This window comes from Vitis riparia, chromosome 8, assembly GCF_004353265.1.
Source record: "Vitis riparia cultivar Riparia Gloire de Montpellier isolate 1030 chromosome 8, EGFV_Vit.rip_1.0, whole genome shotgun sequence".
Classification (NCBI taxonomy): Eukaryota; Viridiplantae; Streptophyta; class Magnoliopsida; order Vitales; family Vitaceae; genus Vitis; species Vitis riparia.
Window position 1 is genome coordinate 19043477 of NC_048438.1, and position 14203 is coordinate 19057679.

A 14203-nucleotide genomic window follows, 5' to 3' on the forward strand; every position below is an offset into this window, starting at 1 on the left:
TGAAATCATAATTGCTGCCGAGATCTCAGGAAAACCCAAGGCCAGAGGGTCGTGTATCTCCTTGAGGAATTTCTGGGGTGATCAAAAGAGCGGTTTTATTCAGGAGATCTTTCATATCTATCAAAAACCTAACCTGATAACAAATTCTCTGGGTAATGAATCATAGAGGATGAAGGAAACAGAAGGTGCTTCAATATCTGGTTGTTGAAGGGGAGGCATTGGTTCATCAGGTTTCCTTGGATGGTGTTGAGATTAGGGAGATGAGAGGAGCAGAGAAGATGGAGGTGAAGCGCCTTTGCTAATGGTTTGCTTGCCATCAAATGTGGGTTCAGAGTGAAATTGATGGTTAGTTTTGTCCTGTTTGTGTGAACTTGAACCAGCAGAGGTGAGCATGATTTGTGGTACAAATAGTTACTTTTTTCTATCTCTGTGTTATTGTTTGTTTCAGTAGTTTCTTGATGTGTTTGTGTTGAAAGCATGCTCTTTGCCTTGTGTTATGTTCGAAATGTTCTTTTTAGCATTACATGCATGGATTGTGTTGCTACTTGGAATAAAATGGTGCTGTGAGTTGATTCTGGCTGCTGAAATCATGTGTAACTAAACTAGCTTCTTGATTTTGGTGACATGGGAAAAAGCAAGGTACTTTGTGCCAGGTGTAAACTGAATGCAGCCTTTATCCATAGGCACAATACAGCTACATTCACAGGTAATCAGACAAAAGTTAATTTCCATATTGGATGGAAGGGAACAAAAACATGGGCATGATGCTTACCTTCTAATTACCTGGGAAATCGATGAACCTCTCTCTAGATCAACAAATTTCAGATTTCTTGATTCAATCCAACAAGCCTATTACTGTAAGTAGCTATAGTGTCCTAATGATATCACTTACAAATCTGTGATGGCACTTTTTGACATTATCTCTTCTTTAGCATTGCAATTTATCCAAGAATTGCTAAATAAAAAGAGCAATTGTGTCAGGACCCTTTTCCATTTAACCTCTCTTCTTTCTACATACATCTTTTTCTGTCTTCTATGCTTGCGTGTTATTATGTTGTAGTTGGCAGCAAGATCATAGACCCATTTCTCCATTCTAGTTCACATTTATTTCCTTTTTCCTTTTTGGTGTCCACTATGTAAGATGAAATTCATGTTGAGGCGTGTTAGGACACTTCATGCAAGTTGTTGCTGTCAATGAAGATCTACAAAAAGGTTGTGTATAGTCTAATTGTAGATGATGTTTAAAAGAAATATTGAAACATAGTTGAGTGTGCCTATTTCATTTTTTTTTTTTTGCAGAAAATTTCCTTGAAGCATAGTGTGCTAGCCTTGAGAAGGTCGGTATATTTTTTTGGTGAAGAATTGTCATTGGATGTTTACATATGAATTTACATATGTTTACATAGTATTTAGTTGTTGGTAGCATCATGCATTACCTTTGAATATTGATTGAGTGATACCCTTTTATTTATTTATTTTTATTAGAAAAAAAACATGTATTAAAAATATGGATAAAGAAATATAAAAGAAGGATGAAGAATCCTCCCACGATACAATGAACTAATAAAATAGTATGTTTAAAACCTCTAAAATGCTAAATAGACACCTATACATTAGTATAGTACCACCTGGGAATATACAAAAAATAACTCAATGAGAGGAATGCTCCTCTCTTGCTACCTCAAACCTTTCAATCTACACACCAAATAATAATCAAATAATAATATTGGATCATATTGAGAGGAATGCCCTTAAATGTTGTGAAGTAAGAGGCCTAAAAGGAGGAGTAGAAGGGAATGTGATCCTAAAGATGGGGTTGAGACCTGCAATGCTCTCAAAGATGGGGAGTTTTTTAGAAAGCTGGGTGGAGGAGGGAAGACGTTACTTGCTGGATTTGCGTAGCAATAGAGCAGGGCGGTTCTTGCTTTGTTCTGGTTAGGATGTGGAAGGAAAGTGGTTTTCATTGGTGTTTCCTGAAGAAAGGGGATTTGTAGGGGGATGGAAAATCCTGTCTGGCAAGCTAAGAAGTCTTGGTGTTTCCATGACCCAAAGGAAAGTGGAGGAGCATAAAGCTACTGTAGACCCTCCATTTTCTCCCCTAGCACATTCCCTTTTAGGTGCTCTCCAAGTTCTCCTTTATCCTGTAGTCTTCCCCTGGTGGCCCATTGCTACTACATGCCTACCTTTTCCAAGCCACCTTGGAGACTTTTGTTGGGGGATTAATTTGATCCCTTATTGTGACCTTGGTAGCTCCAAGTTAGATTTAGGAATTTTTATTTTTTTTTTATTTTTTATTTAAGGATAGCCCATTTAGGAAACACGCTATTGAGTCACATTTTAGGACACTTCACCCAGGCACACCCTGGCTTACCTAGGCTTACCTAGACACTTTTAGGCCACTTGGGCACATCCTGACTCACCTAGACACCTTTTAGGCTACTTAGGTACATTCTAGTTCATCTAGACACATCTTAGTTCAACCAGGCACTCCCTAGACCACCTAAGCTCACTTAAGCTCACCTAAGCTCACTCGAGCTAACATCAACTTACTTAGTACTTGAGTTCATGTTCAGCTCACTAGGTGGCACCGTAGCTCATCTCAACTCATTGAGTTGCACATTAGCTTAACTCACTTGATTTAGTTCACTTAGTTGCATTTTAAGATTTTTTCTAGTTCACTTTAGTTTAGGTGCACTTTATAATAGTTAATTTAGATGCATATTTAGTTCACTCTAATTTAGATGCACTTTAGGATAGTTCATCTTAGTTGCACATTAGTTCATTCCATTTAGGGACACTCTAAGTTAGTTTAGCTCATTTCAGCTCATTGAGTTGCACATTAGCTTATCTCACTTGATTTAGTTCACTTAGTTGCATTTTAGGATTTTTTCTAGTTCACTTTAGTTTGTGTGCATTTTGGGGTAGTTAATTGAGATCCATATTTAGTTCACTTTAGGATAGGTTCATCTTAGTTGCACATTAGTTCATTCCATTTAAGGACACTAAGTTAGTTTATCCAGTTCTTGTTTAGGTATTTTATCTAGTCACTTTTTAGGATTCCTTTTAGGTACGTTTTAAGACAACATTGCATTTACCTTGTTTGGATTTTTCCTGGAGATTGAGTTTGTTTTTTTAAAATGAATGGGCCACATTTGGATGTATTACATAGCTACATGGAGAGTTTTTGAATAAGGAAAGAGTGGACTTGCAGCATTGCCATATGGAAAACAGAAGATTCACAACATGCAAGGAATTTGAAGAAAAAAAAGGCTCTCATGGTGATGGACGGCAAAGAGATAAGGAAAGGTGGACTTGAGAGTCCACGGCCACATGGTGAATTTTGTTTTGATAGGGAAATTAGAGATTTTGAAAATCAAAGGGACGCATTTATGGATATACACCGGCTGCCACATCTTTTGAGGATTCACACGCACATGAGGATCTTTTGGGAAGTCCATGGCTGCCCATAAGGTAGGAGGAGGTATCATTCACTCAATATGGGAGGTTCAGATTTAAGTGGAAATATTAGAAAGGACTCCCCATGAGTGGTGCGGCTACCATGGTAAAAAAAGAAGAATACATTGCTATATTGACTTTTGGATATGGAAAGGAATTTGAAGTTGAGTGGAGTCTTATGGAAGGTGTGGCATTGATGTTTGGATATGGGAAGGAGACCTACACGAACAAGGTTTAGTTTGAAAAAAGGATTTACACGCATGGGACAGACTTGGACGGAAAAAAGGGGATTTATTTTGAGAGAAAATCTTAATAAGGAAATTTGACCCAGGACACCTAATGGAAGGATAGAGATCATGGGAAAATTTTTTCACGCACATGGAAGAGGCATTGGGAGTCCATGGCAAGAGGAATCTTGTTTTGGGAAGAGTCCTCATTAAGGGAGGTAAGATCATGGCTTTAAGAAGGAATCCGGGCTGCATATAGAGGGTGGGCAGATCACAGCTGAAGGTAAGAGGAAAGGAGATTTTTATTTTTTTTAAAAAGGGGGCAACGCGGCTTTTTGAAAAGGAGTATGACCAGATTTTTGAGGAGAGGAAACATGGCTTTTTGAAGAGGAGCATGGCCTGATTTTTGAGGGAGGCTACATGACTTTTTGAAGAGAAGCATGACCAGATTTTTGAGGGGGGGCAACACAGCTTTTTGAAGAGGAGCTTCACCAGATTTTTGAGAGGACTCACAGTGGATCTTCAAAGCATCATGGCTGAAGAAAAATCAGAGAATATCGTGGGTGCATCTTGAAAGGGATTGAAGGTAAGTTTCTTTTTTTTGGATTTCCATTAATTCTATCTCGATCTTTCTTATCGTTTATAATCCTTGATGGTTCATTTATATATATAGTCTTCTTGAAGTATTTGGTTTTGAAAGTTTGTATCAGGAGAAGGCAAATTTAGTTTCTGTATATTGAGAAAAAATTACATGCACAGGAGACGTTCTCTACTCTGCGATTTATAGTTTCAGCAGTAACAAACTACACTACCAGATTCTTAACTACTTGCATAGTTCTTGAGTGATCTTGGTACTATTCAGTTCTGTTGTTGCAACAACCTTCTGTTGCTAGTGCAGGTGTGGTCTATCAAGTTTTACTTTATTCTTTGATAATCCATGCTAGTTCATCACTTTCTTTAAGTGTTTTTACTTTTTGAAGAGAGCTTCACCAGATTTTTGAGAAGACTTGCTGCAAATCTTCGAAGCATCTGAGAATACCATGGCTGCATCTTGAAAGGTGTTTAGTAATGTATTCTAGAGCTTAATTAATTCTATATTAGGATATGTTAGGATTGCACTATTAGTGCCTACTTTATAGGCTGATTTATAGTAATTATCTTTGTATAGTTAACTTCCTAATATAGGACTCTTGTACATATATATATATATATATATATATATATATATATCAGCTAGGATGTAACCCTAAAAAATAACCTACAGAATATATGAATGAATTTTATGTCTTGTTTCACTATTCTGAACATGGTATCAGAGCAGGTTCAACTCTAACCCTAGCCACCTTTTAGTCTTGGTGATCCTTTTTTTTCCTTCTTCAGTCCTAGTTTGTTTGTTGTGAGGGTAGATCGATAGCCTCTTGTGTGATTGATCACTTTGTGCCTTTGTGTTTGAGGTTGTGTGCCTTGTGGTAATTGTATTTGTGATTCAAGATGAGGGATAACATTTTTGCTTCAGATCTACGTGTTTCTGTTGGTACAACAGTGAAGTTTAATGGAAGAAATTATACTCTTTGGTCCCAAGCTTTTTGTACTTTCCTGGGTTCCCAAGGTTGTGATCATTATCTTAGTTGATAAAATGTTGGATCCTAAGGATTCCGAGTATGCATCATGGTGTCAGTATGATGGTCTAGTGAAGACATGGATGTTGAATTCCTTGGAACCTGAGATTGCTGCTTCTGTTGGTCTGACATCAACTGCTAAAGAGATGTGGGATGACATCAAAGAGATGTTTTCTAATGATGGTAATAATTCTCGTATATTCTCTTTGTTTCAACAACTGGTAGATAATAAAGAAGGTGAGAGGTCCCTTCCAGAATTCTTTGCTGCCTATAGAGGGATTATCAATGAATTTCGTGAGCTTCTACCCCTTTCTACAGATTTAGACTCAGAAGTGTCAAGGGGAAAACCTATTTGTATGTGGTTTTTTTAATGAATCTAAATGAATAGTATAACACTCTTAGGAGTCAATTGCTTGGGGACAGTGCCATGCCTACGCTTTAGTCTGCTTTCTCTCGCCTACAATTTGCTTTTCTAACCTTGTCCTCCCTTGGTGTGGATCTTAAGTATTTTGCCATGGTTGCACGTGGCTGTGTGTGTGACACTAGAAAGAGCAAAAATCGTGATGGGTTATGTGAGTTTTGTGGTAAACGAGGGCACACTGTGGATTGATGTTGGGATAAGCATGGTAAGCCCGATTGGGCTACCAAAGGTGCTAAGTTGTCCAATTTCCAACATCCCTAAAGTAGCAAATGTTACACTTGCTTTTAATGGATCTACTTCTTTTTCAACTGTTCCTAAGGATGTTATTCAGATCTCTAAGGAGGAGTATGATAGGTTGCTTCATTCTCAACCAAGTTCTATTGCCTCCCATGCCCTCTAGTCAGGTACTGGGGCACTTGGTGCCTTATCTTGTAATTCTTGGTTAATAGATTTAGGTGCATTAAATCATATATGACTGGTGACTAGCATCAATTGAACAACTTTACACCTTGTCAGTCTCTTTAACTTATTACTGTTGCTGATGGTTTTGTTTCTAAAGTGTGTGGTTTTGGTACTATTCATACTCCCTCTCTTGGGCTCAACCAAGTCTTACGTGTCCCAAAATTGTCATTTAATCTTTTTTCTGTTAATCAAATTACAAAATCTTTGAATTGTTCTGTGACTTTCTTTCCTACTCATTGTATTTTTCATGATTTCCAGACGAATACAGTGATTGGATACGACTTTGAGTTAGGAGTGCAAACAAAATAGGAAATGAATGTATTTTTTTTATTCTATTCTATATTTAAAACTATATACACGTCATCCTCTTTATAGAGGATTTTTCTCAACACAAAAATAAGAGACAACTTAACAACCTAACAATATACAACTATCTAATAGATTACAAAAAAATAAATCTCCTAATATCTTGCTAATTATCTCAGCCGATCCTATCTTTTTCAACACTCTCTCTCAAGCTGACTTAAAGATATCTTCCATAGCCAGTTTGCCAATTAGTCTGTCAAATTGCTTTGTAGGAATTCCTTTTGTAAGCACATCAGCCACTTGCTCATTAGTAGGAATATACAACATACATAAGTCCATTCTCGAGTTTTTCCTTAATAAAGTGCTTGTCTACCTCCACATGCTTTGTTCGATTGTGAAATACTAGATTATGAGCTATTAAAATAGCTGCTTTGTTGTCACAGTATAGTTTCATTGAGATCTTCGATTCTTCCAATAGTCGTCTAATCCACAACACCTCACAAATTCCAAGAGCAACTGATCTGAACTCAACCTCTGCACTACTCCTAGCCACCACATTTTGTTTTTTGCTTCACCAAGTGACAAGGTTACCTCCAACAAAGGTGCAGTAACCAAAGGTTAAACGCCTATCTACTACACTCCCAGCCCAATCTGCATATGTAAATGCTTCAACCTGCTGGTGCCCACGACCTTTAAACAGTAAACCTGTTGGGGGAAAACCTTTTAAAGTTTATTCAAGGAAGAAAAGGAAGACCTAAGTAAACTTTAAGTAGAATTAATATTAATTAGAATTGAATTGGGATTGGTATTTGTTGGAGTCTAATTAGGATTAACTAGTTGAGTTATAATAGGTTATTAGAGTCCTAATAGACTTTGGATGTTATAATTAGAATTAGAATCATAATAGGTTATTAGAGTCCTAGTAGACTTTGGATTTCTTAGAGAAGACTATAAATAGGCTAATCAATGTAAATCAAAGGAATGGATTGATGAATAATATTATATTTTCTTTCATTGCAAGGTTGTAACCCTCAATGGTGAGACTATTGATTTTCTTCTAGGTGAGACTCCTAGAAGGCCTTAGTGAAACTCTAAGGTTTTCCATCTTTTCTTCTTTGTTTCTTCTCTCTCTATTTCTTATCATATAATTTTCTCTACCATAAAATTTATTCCTTGTTCCTCTCCTTATACCTTAAAAATAAAACCCTAACCCACCCACCTTTGAGTGTAGGCAACCATCCTAGGGTTGTCCTACATCAATTTTGGTATCAGAGTCAAAGTTCTTGGCTTGAAGGCATATGCAATTAAGGAGCGGAGCAACTTATGCAAGCATGGGTTCCAAAAGAACTTCTAGCAATCAAGATGCCACTACAATATGCTTGGAGGAAATTTCAGCCACACAACAATCCCATCAAGATGCTATAATACAACTAAATAGCAAACTTGATGAGATCACGAAGTTATTAGAAAAGAGTCAAGAAAAACGACCAATTGAAGAGGGAATTGCAAGGCATCAATTCAGACAATCGCCAAGTCGATCACGCGAAGAACAAGACAATTTTATGATGGGGACTCGAAAAAGGGCCAGACTTTTTGAGCTAGATGATGATGTGACTAAAAAGGTATGTCTTGAAGTTGCTGAATTTTATGGAAAACTAAATCCAACAACTTTTCTTGATTGGATTATATCAATGGAAGATTACTTTGATTGGTATGCAATGCCCGAAAATAAAAAAGTTCGGTTTGTGAAGGCAAAGTTGAAAGGAACAACACGTCTATGATGACATAATATTGAGAATCAAGTTCATAGAACTGGCCAACCACCTATTGACACATGAGATGAGATGAAGTTGAAGATGAAGGAGCACTTTTTCCCAACTGATTATGAACAACTTATGTATACAAAATTGTTTTCCCTTAAACAAGGTACCAAGTCCATTGAAGAATATACAGAAGAATTCCATGAATTGAGCATTCGAAATCAAGTGCGGGAAAGTGATGCTCAACTTGCAGCCCGCTACAAAGTTGGACTTCGAATGGAGATTCAACTTGAGATGATAGCTGCACACACTTATACCGTAGATGATGTTTATCAACTAACCCTCAAAATAGAAGAAGACCTCAAATTTCGGGTTTCCAGGCATCCAAGTTCACAATTTGGGAGCATTTTCTCCAATAAGACAACAAGTAAACCTTTAAGCACATCAAGCTTGAGAACTTCTAATCATGTGAATGGTGGGGGCAACACTCAACAGACTTCAAATGTGGCTCATAAGAATGGTAATAAAGGTAAAACTTCAATGAGTATTGGAGATAGAAAAGTAGACGTGACTCCTTTATGCTTTAAGTATGGTGGGCTTGGTCATTATGCTGTTGTGTGCCCAACCAAAGGTTTACACTTTTGTGTTGAAGAACCAAAATCTGAATTGGAGAGTTACCCAAAGGAAGAAAAGACCTACAATGAAGATAAAGTTAGTGAAGAATGTGACTACTATGATGGTATGACGGAAGGACATAGTCTGGTAGTACGACCTTTATCAGCTGTCCCAAAGGTAAAATGAGAAGAAGATTAGCGACGTACTAGCATTTTCTAGACACGTATTTCTTGCCAAGGAAGATTATACACCATGATCATTGATGGAGGTAGCAGTTTGAACATGGCTTCGTAAGAACTTGTTGAGAAGCTAAACCTTAAAACGGAGAAACATCCAAATGCATTCAGAGTAGCATGGGTTAATGACACCTCTATCCCGGTAAGTTTTCGCTACTTAGTAACATTCTTTTTTGGTAAGGACTTTGAAGAGTCTGTATGGTGTGAGGTCTTACCTATAAAAGTAAGTCATATTTTACTTGGAAGACCTTGACTCTTTGATAGAAGAGTTCAACATAATGGCTATGAAAATACATATGCTCTCATACACAACGGACGTAAGAAGATCCTTCGCCCAATGAAAGAAGTCCCTCCAATTAAAAAGTCAGAGGAGGAGACACAACCAAAAAAGGTACTTACTATGTGTCAATTTGAAAATGAGAGCAAGGAAACTAAAGTTATTTTTGCTTTAATGGCTCGGAAAGTGGAAGAATTTAAAGAACAAGATAAGGAATATCCAACAAACGTACGTAATATCCTTGATGACTTTTTTGACTTGTGGCCTGCAGAGTTACCTAATCAACTCCCTCCTTTGCGTGACGTACAACATGCCATTGATTTGATTCCCGGTGCATCATTACCAAATTTACCAGCCTACAAAATGAATCCAACAGAGCATGTTGAATTGAAAATGCAAGTTGATGAATTACTTACTAAAGACTTTATTTATGTAAGTCTAAGTCCTTATGGAGTTCCTGCCCTACTAACACCAAAGAAGGATGGATCATGATGGATGTGTGTGGATAGTCGTGCAATCAACAAAATCACAATCAAGTATCGATTTCCAATTCCAAGACTTGATGACATGCTAGATATGATGGTTGGATCAGTAATCTTCTCAAAGATTGATCTAAGAAGTGGATATCATCAAATACGTATTAGACCAGGGTATGAGTGGAAGGTATCTTTCAAAACTAAGGATGGATTGTATGAGCGCTTAGTCATGTCGTTTGGACTAACCAATGCTCCAAGTACCTTCATGCGGGTTATGATGTAGGTATTGAAACCTTTTATTGGACGGTTTGTTGTTGTCTATTTTGATGATATTCTTATCTATAGTCGATCTTGTGAAGATCATGAGGAACACTTGAAGCAAGTAATGCGCACTCTTAGGGCTGAAAATTTTTACATTAATTTGAAAAAATGTACTTTCATGAGCCCTAGTGTTGTATTTCTTGGCTTTGTCGTGTCTTCTAAGGGTGTTGAAATAGATTTGGAGAAGATCAAAGCTATTGTTGATTGACTAGTACCAACAAATATCCATGAGGTGTGAAGCTTCCATGGAATGGCTACATTCTATCGATGATTTATTTGAAATTTCAGCTCTATTATGGCCCCAATTACTGAATGCATGAAACCTGGTTTATTTATTTGGACCAAGGCGACCAACAAGGCATTTGAAGAAATCAAATCCAAGATGGTGAACCCTCCTATCCTACATCTACTAGACTTTGAGAAAGTATTTGTGGTGTCTTGTGATGCTTCCCATGTGGGAATTGAAACAGTTCTTAGCCAAGAGGGACATCTTGTGGCTTTCTTTAGTGGGAAGCTCAATGGGGTAAAGAAAAAATACTCCACATATGATCTTGAATTCAATGCTGTGGTGCAAGCAATTAGACATTGACAACATTATCTCAGTTAGAAGGAATTTATTTTGTATTCGGATCATGAAGCTTTGCGATATCTTAATTCTCAAAAGAAGCTTAACTCTCAACATGCAAAATGGACTAGTTTTCTTCAGCTATTTACCTTTAATTTAAAGTATTGTGCAGGAATTGAAATAAAGTAGCTGATGCCCTTAGTAGGAAGACCCTTCTCTTAGTAAACATGTCAGCCACTACAATTGGATTTGAATAATTAAAGCATTGTTATGACAATGATGCTGATTTTGGAGATGTTTATTCATCTCTTTTGAGTGGTTCAAAAGCAATACGTATTGATTTTCAGATTTTAGAAGGGTACTTGTTTTATAAAAATCGTTTATGCTTACCAAGGACTTCCCTACGTGATCATGTCATATAGGAACTTCATGGAGGTGGAATGGGTGGACATTTTGGACGAGATAAGACCATTACTTTGGTGGAAGATCGCTTCTTTTGGCCTAGTTTAAAGAAGGATGTTTGGAAGGTTATCAAACAATGTTGAGCATGTCAAGTAGGAAAAAGTTCAAAGCAAAATACAGGGTTATATACGCCATTACCAATTCCATCCAAACCTTAGGAAGTCTTGAGCATGGATTTTGTACTTGGATTACCAAGGACACAACAGGGCTTTGATTCTATATTTGTTGTGGTTGATAAATTTTCCAAAATGGCACATTTTATCCCATGTAAGAAGGTTTCGGATGCTTCTTATGTTTCTGCCTTGTTCTTTAAAGAAGTAGTTCAATGGTATGGATTACCACAATCCATTGTTTTTTATCACGATGTCAAGTTTATGACCTATTTTTGGAAAACTTTGTGGGCCAAGCTAGGTACTCAATTAAAATTTTCAAGTTCTTTTCATCCTCAAACTGATGGACAAACAGAAGTTGTCAATCGCAGCCTTGGTAATCTTTTGAGATGCATTGTGAGAGATCAATTGAAAAATTGGGACAATGTCTTACCACAAGCCGAATTTGCTTTCAATAGCTCCACTAATCGTACTACTAGGTATTCACCTTTTGAAGTGGCATACGGGCTGAAACCTAAGCAACCCGTTTATCTTATGTCCGCACCTACTTCTGTCCGCACCAGCCAAGATAGTGATGCATTTGCACGTCATATATGAGATATACATGAAAAAGTACGAGAAAAAATCAATATCAACAATGAGAACTATAAAGAGGCAGTAGATGCACATCGAAGATATATTCAATTTCAAGAAGGTGATCTGGTGATGGTTCATCTATGACCAGAAAGATTTCATCCAAGCACATATCAAAAGCTTTAAGCTAAGAAAGCGGGTCCATTTCGGGTACTAAAGTAGTTGGGTGAGAATGCTTATTTGTTAGAGCTCCCTTCAAATGTGCATTTTAGTCCAATATTTAATGTGGAAGATTTGTATATCTACCATGGCCATCACAACAATGTAAGTGAAGAGTTGGATCTGCAATTACCACATACTCTTAGCCCATGTCCTGAGATCGAGTATGTTTTTTATGACCCATTTGTGTCTACTCGACAAGGTGGATACCAAAATTTTTTGGTGAAATGGCGAGGCAAACCACACTTTGAAAATACATGGATTACGAAAACGGATTTTTAGAAGCTTAACCCTGATCTCTATGAATTGTTTCAAGCATCTAACTCGTTGAAGTTGAGTTTTTTCAAGCAGGGGAGAATTGATGGGGGAAAACCTTTTAAAGTTTATTCAAGGAAGAAAGGGAAGACCTAAGTAAACTTTAAGTAGAATTAATATTAATTAGAATTGAATTGAGATTGGTATTCGTTGGAGTCTAATTAGGATTAACTAGTTGAGTTATAATAGGTTATTAGAGTCCTAATAGACTTTGGATGTTATAATTAGAATTAAAATCATAATAGGTTATTAGAGTCCTAGTAGACTTTGGATTTCTTAGAGAAGACTATAAATAGGCTAATCAATGTAAATCAAAGGAATGAATTGATGAATAATATTATATTTTCTTTCATTGTAAGGTTGCAACCCTCAATGGTGAGACTATTGATTTTCTTCTAGGTGAGACTCCTAGAAGGCCTTAGTGAAACTCTAAGGTTTTCCATATTTTCTTCTTTGTTTCTTCTTTCTCTCTATTTCTTATCATATAATTTTCTTTACCATAAAATTTATTCCTTGTTCCTCTCCTTACGCCCTAAAAATAAAACCTTAGCCCACATTCCCTTGAGTGTAGACAACCATCTTAGGGTTGTCCTATATCAAAACGCCTTCCAGTTGACCCTTTTAGATATCTAAGGATTCTATAAACAACATCAAAGTGTTGTTATCCAGGTGCATGCATGAACTAGCTCACCATGCTTATTGCAAAAGCAATATCCGGACGCGTGTGTGACAAGTAAATCAGCCTCCTAACTAGCCTTTGATACTGTTCTTTATCCTTCACTTCATCATCTTTGGAGGGCAGCAATTTTATGTTGGGTTCAATAGGTGTCTTGGCTGGTTTACAACCTAGTTGTCCTGTTTCACCAAGTAAATCAAGGACATATTTACGTTGGTTTACAAATATACCTTCTTTGGATCTAGCAAACTCCATTCGAAGGAAGTACTTTGAGGCTCCCAAATCCTTGATTTCAAATTCTACTGCAAGTCTTCTTTTCAATCTCTCCAACTCTTCTTTGTCACTGCCAGTCAAAACTATATCATCCACATAAACAATCAGAATAGCAATCTTACCATCTTTACTGTGTTTGTAGAACATAGTATGGTCAGCTTGGCTCTGACAATAGCCACAATTCTTTACAACTTTTCAAAATCTCTTAAACCAAGCTTTAGGAGATTGTTTGAGACCATATAGGGATTTTTTTAATTTGCAAACTTTGTTTGATCCAAGCTTTCCCTTGAATCCAGGTGGTAGATTCATAAATACTTCCTTCTCCAGATCTCCATTTAGGAAAACATTTTTTATGTCTAATTGGTGTAAAGGCCAATTTAAATTTACAGCCAAAGATAACAAAAGTTTGATTGAGTTTATCTTGGCTACAGGAGCAAAAGTTTCCTGGTAATCAATACCATAGGTTTGAGTAAATCCTTTTGCTACTAGTCTCGCCTTGTATCGTTCTATGCTCCCATCAACTTTACATTTCACAGTAAAAACCCACTTACAACCTACAGTTCTTTTCTCTTTAGGTAAATCCACTAACTCCCAAGTACCATTTCTTTTAAGAGCATTCATCTCCTCCATCACTGCTACTTTCCAATTTGGATCATCAAGGGCTTCATGAATGTTTCTTGGAACCAACATGTGTGAGATTTTTTAGGTAAAGGCTTTATGAGTTTTAGAGAGTTTTTTATAGGATAGATATTTGGAAATGGGATATTTAGTGCAGGTTCGTGTACCTTTTCTAAGGGCTATAGGAATATCAAGGTCTAAAGAAGAAATGAAAGG